This window comes from Lontra canadensis, unplaced genomic scaffold (assembly GCF_010015895.1).
Source record: "Lontra canadensis isolate GAN:19392208 unplaced genomic scaffold, GSC_riverotter_1.0 scaffold57, whole genome shotgun sequence".
In the NCBI taxonomy this organism is placed as follows: Eukaryota; Metazoa; Chordata; class Mammalia; order Carnivora; family Mustelidae; genus Lontra; species Lontra canadensis.
Window position 1 is genome coordinate 286439 of NW_022631051.1, and position 8029 is coordinate 294467.

Sequence of the window (8029 nt, forward strand, 5' to 3'; positions counted from 1 at the left end):
GTTTGGACGGTCTAATGTATAGGGCCCCACCTGGAGAACATAGGAGGGGTAGAGGAAAATTCTCCCTTATGGCCATTATTTTAAATATTTTAATAGTAAATGATTATTAGATAACATACCAATGTTAAACTTCTTGAATATGATCACAGCATATGTAGGAAATGGTCCTTTATCTTAGAAGTTAGGGATTAAGTAGTTTGAAATAAAGTGCAATGATGTCTGAGAGGTACTTGCAGATGATTCAGAGAAAATTATTTAAAGAAGGGGACAGAAAAAGAGAAAGAGAGGAAGTGACAGTGGCCAAATATTGGGCATTTGTGAATCAAGGGAATGGGTACCAGGGAGTTCTTTGTGCTATTCCTGCAGCTTTTCTAGGGGACACCTGGCTGGTGATTCGATTCTTGATCTCGGGGTTGTAAGTTTGAGCCCCACACTGAGTGAAGAGATTACTTTAAAAAAAAAAAGAAAGAAAAAGAAAAAAACAAAGAAATATTCTTCTAAGTTTTTTGTAAGTTTAAAAGTTTTCAAAATAAAAAGTTTGGGGGAAATTGCATTAAAAGGGTCCTTACCACATCTTTCATTTATTTATGTTTTTGCTTAGCGTTGCCTTTGTTATAACCTAGTCGTGTAAGAGTCTATATTCAGACTCATAACTATTTTTCAGAACTTCAAATTCTTGCTATTTGGGACCACATGTAACAGACAAGTACAGTTAGATTTCTGTCTGAAGATTATTCTTTTGGTTAAAAAAAAATTGGAAAAGGAATCATTGTAAGTTCCACGTTTTACCTTTTCTAAGGAAATTATTTACCAATAAAGTGCAAACATTCAACCCAGGGTTACCATGGCTGGATGGTCAATGGGAAGATGAAACTGGGGTCATAGAATTTTATAGGCTAGAAGGGATCTTAAGGGTTATGAATACATCATGTTTCTGCCTGAAGTGCCTCACACCTGCCTCAACCAGTTGAGGGAGCAGACCTGCAGGGAGCTAGCTGCCTTGCCATTAGGATACTATGGGAGCCAGCAGGACAGAGACAACACACCAGAGGACGACCTTTGACGTCAGGGTGGAGAGCTCTTCTATCCTTCTGGTGGACAGTTCTCAGGTGAATTATACATGGCTCCTCACCAACTTTCCAGCAAGATTAAACTCCAGGTCCCCAGAGCAGTGAGCCATTGAAAATGCAATTGTCATCCTATTCCCCCTTTCCAGTACCTCCCGCCATTGGAATCACTTCCCCAAAACGAATGGTGTACATATGAGCATATTTTCCAGGCTCTGCTTAAGACACCCATATTCAATAGGACCTTACCTGGTGCCTAGGAGTTCTGATCCTCTCAGTTTCTATCACGAAAATCATCCCACTCATCCTTGACATTGTGCAGTACCCCGCCATGCGCAGACTCGGCATCCATCTTATCTGCTGAAGTAATGAAAACTCCTTTTTAAGCTCCCTACATTGTGAATATTCCTGGATACCTGTGGTCTGGCTCCCATCCTATTCCTTTTGTCCCTGCTGGTTGCAATCATTTCGTGCCTGTATTTTTATTTTCACCGGCGAGCACTGAAATATACAAATAACCAAAATGAAAAAACTTGCTGATGAGCTCAATAGCAGGATGAAGATGACCTGAAGACTGAATTTAAAGTGAGAACAAAAGAAATTACCCAACTGAGCGGAGACAAAACAGACTTAAAATATACAAACAAAAAACAGAAGCTCAGGTATCAGTGGGTCTTTGGCACAAGCTGAAACATGCTCTTTTTTTGTATCTTTTGCAATGTTCATAGAGTAGTTTTCCTCCTTGTGGTGTTGTTAATAGGGCAAGTTACACTGATTCATATTCCTACTGCTAAGCCACTTTTGCATATCTTCGTGATGATAGGTTATCCTTTTTTTAATTGTTGAATTCTTGTTAAGATCTATGAAGACTTTCTGCACTTGCATTCATGGAAATATTGAAAGAAAAGACACATAATATAAAAATATTTAACTAACAGTAATCTGTATTATAATAGTAGCAAAGGCAAGGGAACCCATGGTTTAAGAAATGCAGAAGTCAACTATGCATTTTATCTTGAATGGAGCTGGAGAGTTAAGGAGAGCTCCATTTCTCTTTCGGGCTTTGTCATTTAGAGAAATGCAGATTTGTTGCAATAGCCTAAAGGTAATCACTAGTAGAATTTAAACATAAATTATGAAACAAAATAACACAAGAAAGATCACCATACCTGTTCTAATTATGAGTATAAATACGTTAAACTTCCTACGAAAGGACAAAAATTTTCAGACCAAATCCATCAATTTTCAGACAGCATCCATCCAATCGGTGAGATTTCTAGGGATGCCCTGAAAAACAGGTCACAGAAAAGAGGAAAGGTAAGATGATTCACACCGTGTCTTTCTTTTCCTAGTTTTCTAGCACTAGGTATACAGATGTTGGATTTTATTGAATGCCTTCTAGGATATACTGCTTTTTAAAGACTTACCAGAGAGATACCTGGCTGGCTCAGTCAGTAGAGCCTGCGACTTGTGACCTCAAGGTTGTGAGTTCAAGCCCCACATTGAGTATGGTGCCTACTTAAAAAAAAAAAATCATAATTCTTTGGAATTAAAGGGGTCCTTTTAAAACAAATAGAAGGCTTATTGGGCTTATTAATATTGTTAAAAGATAAACTGAGGCATATAAAAAATGTTAAGAGTTTACTGGGCAAAAATTAGTTCAAATCAGGCCACTAAGTGGTTAGGGACACTCCATAATGAACTCAGGGAGAGACTTACATAGAAAGAGTGTAGAGGCAAGGAAAGAAAATCATTGATCATTAAAGTGGAAAGCCTATTTGGCTGTTTGTGATTGGCTGTCCTTAGGTTTCAATTTGTAACCCTGAGACATTTCCAAGTTGGTTGGTTTTTGTTGGCTTATGAAGGCTGCCAGAGCATCAAGCTAATGAACTCCTTGTTTTATTTAATAATATTATACTAACAAACTTTCTAATATTAGATAATCCTGTAGTTTCTGATATAAAGATTTTATTTATTTTTATCTCAGAGAGACAGAGAGAACGTGCACATGGGCACACACACATGAGGGGGGAGGGCAGAGGGAGAGAGAGAATCTGCAGACTCCCTGCTAAGTGGGAAGTCCTATGATGCTCCCCACCTCCATTTCACGACCCTGGAATCAAGACCTGAGCTGAAACCAAGTTATCAGTTGCTTAACCAACTAAGCCACCCCAGGCATCCCTTATAGTTTCTCATATAAATTAAAAGAAAGGATGGCCAAAAATTTTCAGGCAATCTTAAACAAAAAATAAGTACATAAGGCAAGAATAATGCTAACAATATCATACAGTGTAGAGGTGAAGGCATAAAGCACTGATACAAAAGACTGTCTTATTTTATATTTTGCTTATTTCTTTATCTTTGAAAAATAGAAACAACACATGGATAGGTTGGGAAGCAGAGATAATACAGAATATTATAAAATTAAAAGTTTAATTTTGCATTTGCTCTGGCCGTGAACCTAGTTCTACTCCTGAAAGGATGTCACTATCAAGTATGTTAATAAAGGTTATACTTCATATTCCCTTAAATTGTAAGATTCTGTCAAAATATCTAATAACGAAAAACGAAATGAATATATATATAATACTGATAGAGGATATTTTAAAATACTTTTCTCAGTCTTCCCCATATCACATAGGCAACAAATAAACTAGATTACAGAAGCTGTGGTAATAAAATGAACAAAGTTACCCTAATAGCTGCATATCGAATGTTAAACTTTTCACATGGACAATCTGCTTTTCCAGTCAATGGAATTTAGTATCAGGCAACAAAGAAACTACTGATGAAATTTAAGAGCAGAAATTATACAGAGTACATTTTCTGAGCACAATGCTCTAACACAAAAAATTAGTACCGAAATTTTAAATTCTAAACAACCAAAATTGAAACTAGAAATGTACTTATACATGAAGGTTGTTAATATGTAGGAGACTATGTAGACTCTAGAATCCATTTCCCTCAAGTGTTTTTACGAATACGTATAGACACAAATTATGAATTGAACCTTAGTTTTACAATGATATAGGGAAAACATTGATTTTTATCATGTGAAGAAAGCAGGTAAATTTTGTTGTTAACCTTAATGAAATTATAACAAGTTAAATGAGCATGCTATTCATGGAAAAGAGTAGCATTTTCCTAGAATGGATTTTTGTCGTTGTTGTTGCTGATCTTTACCATTGTGACCACTGAAATTAATTAAAGAAAAACAAAAGAAATGCACTTTGCTTATGTGCGTATGCCAGATAATTTATCTACTATAAAGAAATAAAAGTGATGTTCAGAAAAACCTGCCAAGATGTGGCTGAATTAAATGATATTTTCCCAACATGAGGATGCTATTATGACATTCTATTCTAGAATAAAGAAGTAGTATGGTTTTTTTTTGTTTGTTTGATTTTGAGTAGACCCCTCTTATCTACCTCTGATCACCTCAATTAGAGCTTCATCCCCCATTTCAAATGGTACCTATGTCTGATTGACTGACAGACAGTCAAATGAGGATCTGAACTTTCTCCATGACAAAACGTGTTGCTTCAAGTCAGCTTTCCTCTACTAACCGTCCTGTGTCTCTTGATCTTTTTTTTTTTTTTTTTAAGATTTTATTTATTTACTCAACAGACAGAGATCACAGGTAGGCAGAGAGGCAGGCAGAGAGAGAGAGACGGGAGGGAGCAGGCTCCACGCGGAGCAGAGAGCCCAATGCAGGGCTCGATCCCAGGACTCTGAGATCATGACCTGAGCTGAAGGCAGAGACTTTAACCCACTGAGCCACCCAGGCGCCCCATGTGTCTCTTGATCTTAAGCAGAACCGTAGAAACATCCCGCCCTGAGGACTTCATATTAATATGATTGTTGTTTTACTCTCCACCCGTATCTCAGAATTGTCATCTGTTAGGGTTAGTTCCAGAGTCTCCTGGACTAGCTTTCACAAATGAAACGCCTGAAGAAATGAGAATCCTAACCATGAATCACAGATGAGTGGGGTGGAATGGTGGGGCCAGTCTGGATTTTCCTCCTTCCTCATTTCCTGTATACTTATGCTTTCTCTAGTTTTTTTCATGCTAGCCCAGCTAGCATTAATTCCGTTTTATAAAGATAGGTTTTGTGTTTTACTTCTTGTGTTCCAAAAACTTGCTAGAGTGATTTAACAAGTGTTCCAGTTCATTTGTGTTGTTGCTATTATTTCTCTCAACGTTTTATTTTTATTTATTTTTTAAAAAGATTTTATTTATTTATTTATTTGACAGAGAGAGATCACAAGTAGGCAAAGAGACAGACAGAGAGAGAGGGAGAAGCATCCTCCCCACCAAGCAGAAAGCCTGATGTAAGGCTCGATCCCAGGACCCAGGGATCATGACCCGAGCCGAAGGCAGAGGCTTTAACCCACTGAGCCACCCAGGCGCCCCTCTCTCAACTTTTTAAAGAATATTGTTGTCATTCTTTAGCCAACTGTGTTAGTTGTTTACTTACTTAAAAAATTCTTCATTTTCCTTGATAAAGAATGAAGGTATTGGAGGTCAGGAAGTTATTACTACTATTTCTATTATTATTTTATTTTCTCTGCCCTTCCCCCCAACTCATGCTTATTTGCTCTCTCTCTCTCTGAAATAAATAAATATATTTTTAAAAAGATTTATTTATTTATTTTAGAGAGAGCATGTGCACACACACATGGGGTGGAGGTTGCTGACGGAGAGGGAGAGGGAATCTCAAGCAGACTTCCCACTGAGCTGAGCGTGGAGCCTCACATGGGGGCTTGATCTCGTGACCTTGAGCTCATGACCTGAGCCAAATTCAAGAGTCAGTTACTTAATCGACTGAGCCACCCAAGTGCCCCAGCTGACTCCACTTTTCAGTTGATCTTAGCCAAAAGGCCGAGAAGCTATCTGAATCCACTTTTCTTCTTTCTTTTATTTCCAGTCTCTCTGAGGTCTTTTATCTTCATTGTACATGTGGTTAGGTTTTGTATTTTCATCTAATCAGTCTTTATGTATATAAAATGATTTTAAAATATCTTATATTTGTATATATTTATCATATATAATATATATAAGTTGATAAAAATTTTTAAATTTTAAAAATGGAAGAAAAAAGAAAAAAATCTACATTTCCCTTATGGAAGTGATAATATTTTTATATATTTCTTTATTTTTACACATTAAATATAACCTTCTGGTTTCTTAAAAATAATAAGGAAGTAGATTTACATGGCAAAAAAAAAAAGTAAAAAGGAAAACAAGAGTCTAAAATTAAAAATACAAACTGCCTTCTGAATTACTTCTACCCTTATTCCCACTTTCCAGAACAACTTAAGATTTTCTGGGTTTGTCCTTCTGGTGGTTATAATGGACACTTTAAATTATATTGCTATGTCTTGATTCCTTCCATTAAGGATGAAGACTTAAACACTTTATCTTTTATATCCCTTTCCCTTTTCAGCTCTCAGTATTTGTTAATTATAGTATTCTCTTTTGTTATCAGTATTTTCAACATGCACATACTCTTCTGTAATTTCCAGTGCTCCTGTGGGTTGACTGGGCTCCACTGGGTCATCTTCTGCTCCGTGAGATATGGGCAGAGGTCTATTCTTCCGAGCCTCCTAGGCTGCATTATTCAGATGGCTCACTCTCATGGTCACATTTGGTACGTGCCTGTAAGCTGGAAGCTCAGCTGGGCCTGTTGACTGGAGCACCTTCACTTAACCTTTCCATGTGGCCCATGATTTTCACAGAGTGCCTTCTGGGTTCTGAGAGGTAGCTGGGTTGCAAGAGCTCCAAGAGGAAGGAAAGTAGAAGCTGCCAGTCCCTTCAAGGGCTCGGTCTGGAAGTAGCATGATGTCACTCCCTCTCCAGTGTGCTGTATTTCTTAACTCTGAGCTCAGAGCCTTCTAGGTGCTTCCCTGAAAAAAATCTCTCTTACTTCTGATATTTGGGGTTGTGGTGTCACTTCCCATTTTTGTCCCTGTAAACTCTTCTACTGTCTTCGTGAATACTTCTAACTTTGTGGTATTTATTGCTAATCTATCTCTATCACAATTTCTCAACTTGTAAGTTCTAAATTTGATTATTCTTTCAGACAGCAGGGTTATTTTTTTTTAAGTAGATTTTTTAGAGAGATTTTATTACTACTAAAATTACAAAGCTCTTACATATATAAGATTGTGTTTCTCACGTCTTTACATTTGGAAGATATCCTGGCTAGATTAAGAATTCTGTATCATATTTTTTCTTTTCAACAATGTTTGTTTCTAGTGTCCCTGCAGATAGACATCTAAGGCCTGCCTGATACGTATTATTTTTTATTTAAAGGTGACAAGTCTTTTCTGTCAGGATCTTGATCACTTTTTGGTCTTGTCGTGATCTTACTACTTTTTTCCTGGGTATGTCGTTTTAACCTGAATATTTAGATCTCTTCTTTGAGGAGAAGTTCTTTGTATTAACTCGAAATAATTTTTTTCCTTTTGTTTTTGTTTTGTTGTGTTTTGTTTTCTTTTCTAGGAACATCTATTATGTGTGTGTTGAATCTTCTTTGTTTTTGTTTTCGTTTTCATATCTATAATTCAGATGTTAGCTAAGGCCCCTTGGTCCTTTGAAGATTGAAATAACTGGTTTAGTCCACAACCAACTTCAGGACCTATGAAAGACCAAACATGTCACACTATCAACTGTATCTTGTCTCTCTCATCTCTATATGTCACTGATATAAAGCTATGAGCATACAAAACTACATACCTTTAAAAAAACATGGATTTTCCCAAGAAATCAATTGACATCAATATTTAGTGATATTTAGTTGAATTTGTTTAAAATTTGAAAAGCTATGAGGAGCAATTCTATCACAGGACTGGATCATCCCCTCTCTGTTCTTCCTCCACTTCTGCTCCTCATCCCCTCCCTCCTGGATGGCTGTTCAGTTCCAAATTCTTTCCTGTGTTTGTGCACCAGTAACTTCCC

The 8029-nt window shown here is 36.9% G+C and overlaps 1 long non-coding RNA gene across 1 annotated transcript; it reads right to left on the bottom strand.

The window, feature by feature from the left end:
• Positions 1-1330: 1330 nt before the first annotated feature.
• LOC116878323 lies at positions 1331-3874 on the bottom strand. The gene is made up of 3 exons (XR_004384825.1): positions 3762-3874; positions 2237-2354; positions 1331-1568 (listed from the first exon to the last, which is right to left on the bottom strand). It is a non-coding gene; the product is annotated as an uncharacterized LOC116878323 (long non-coding RNA).
• Between the last annotated feature and the right edge of the window lie 4155 nt (positions 3875-8029).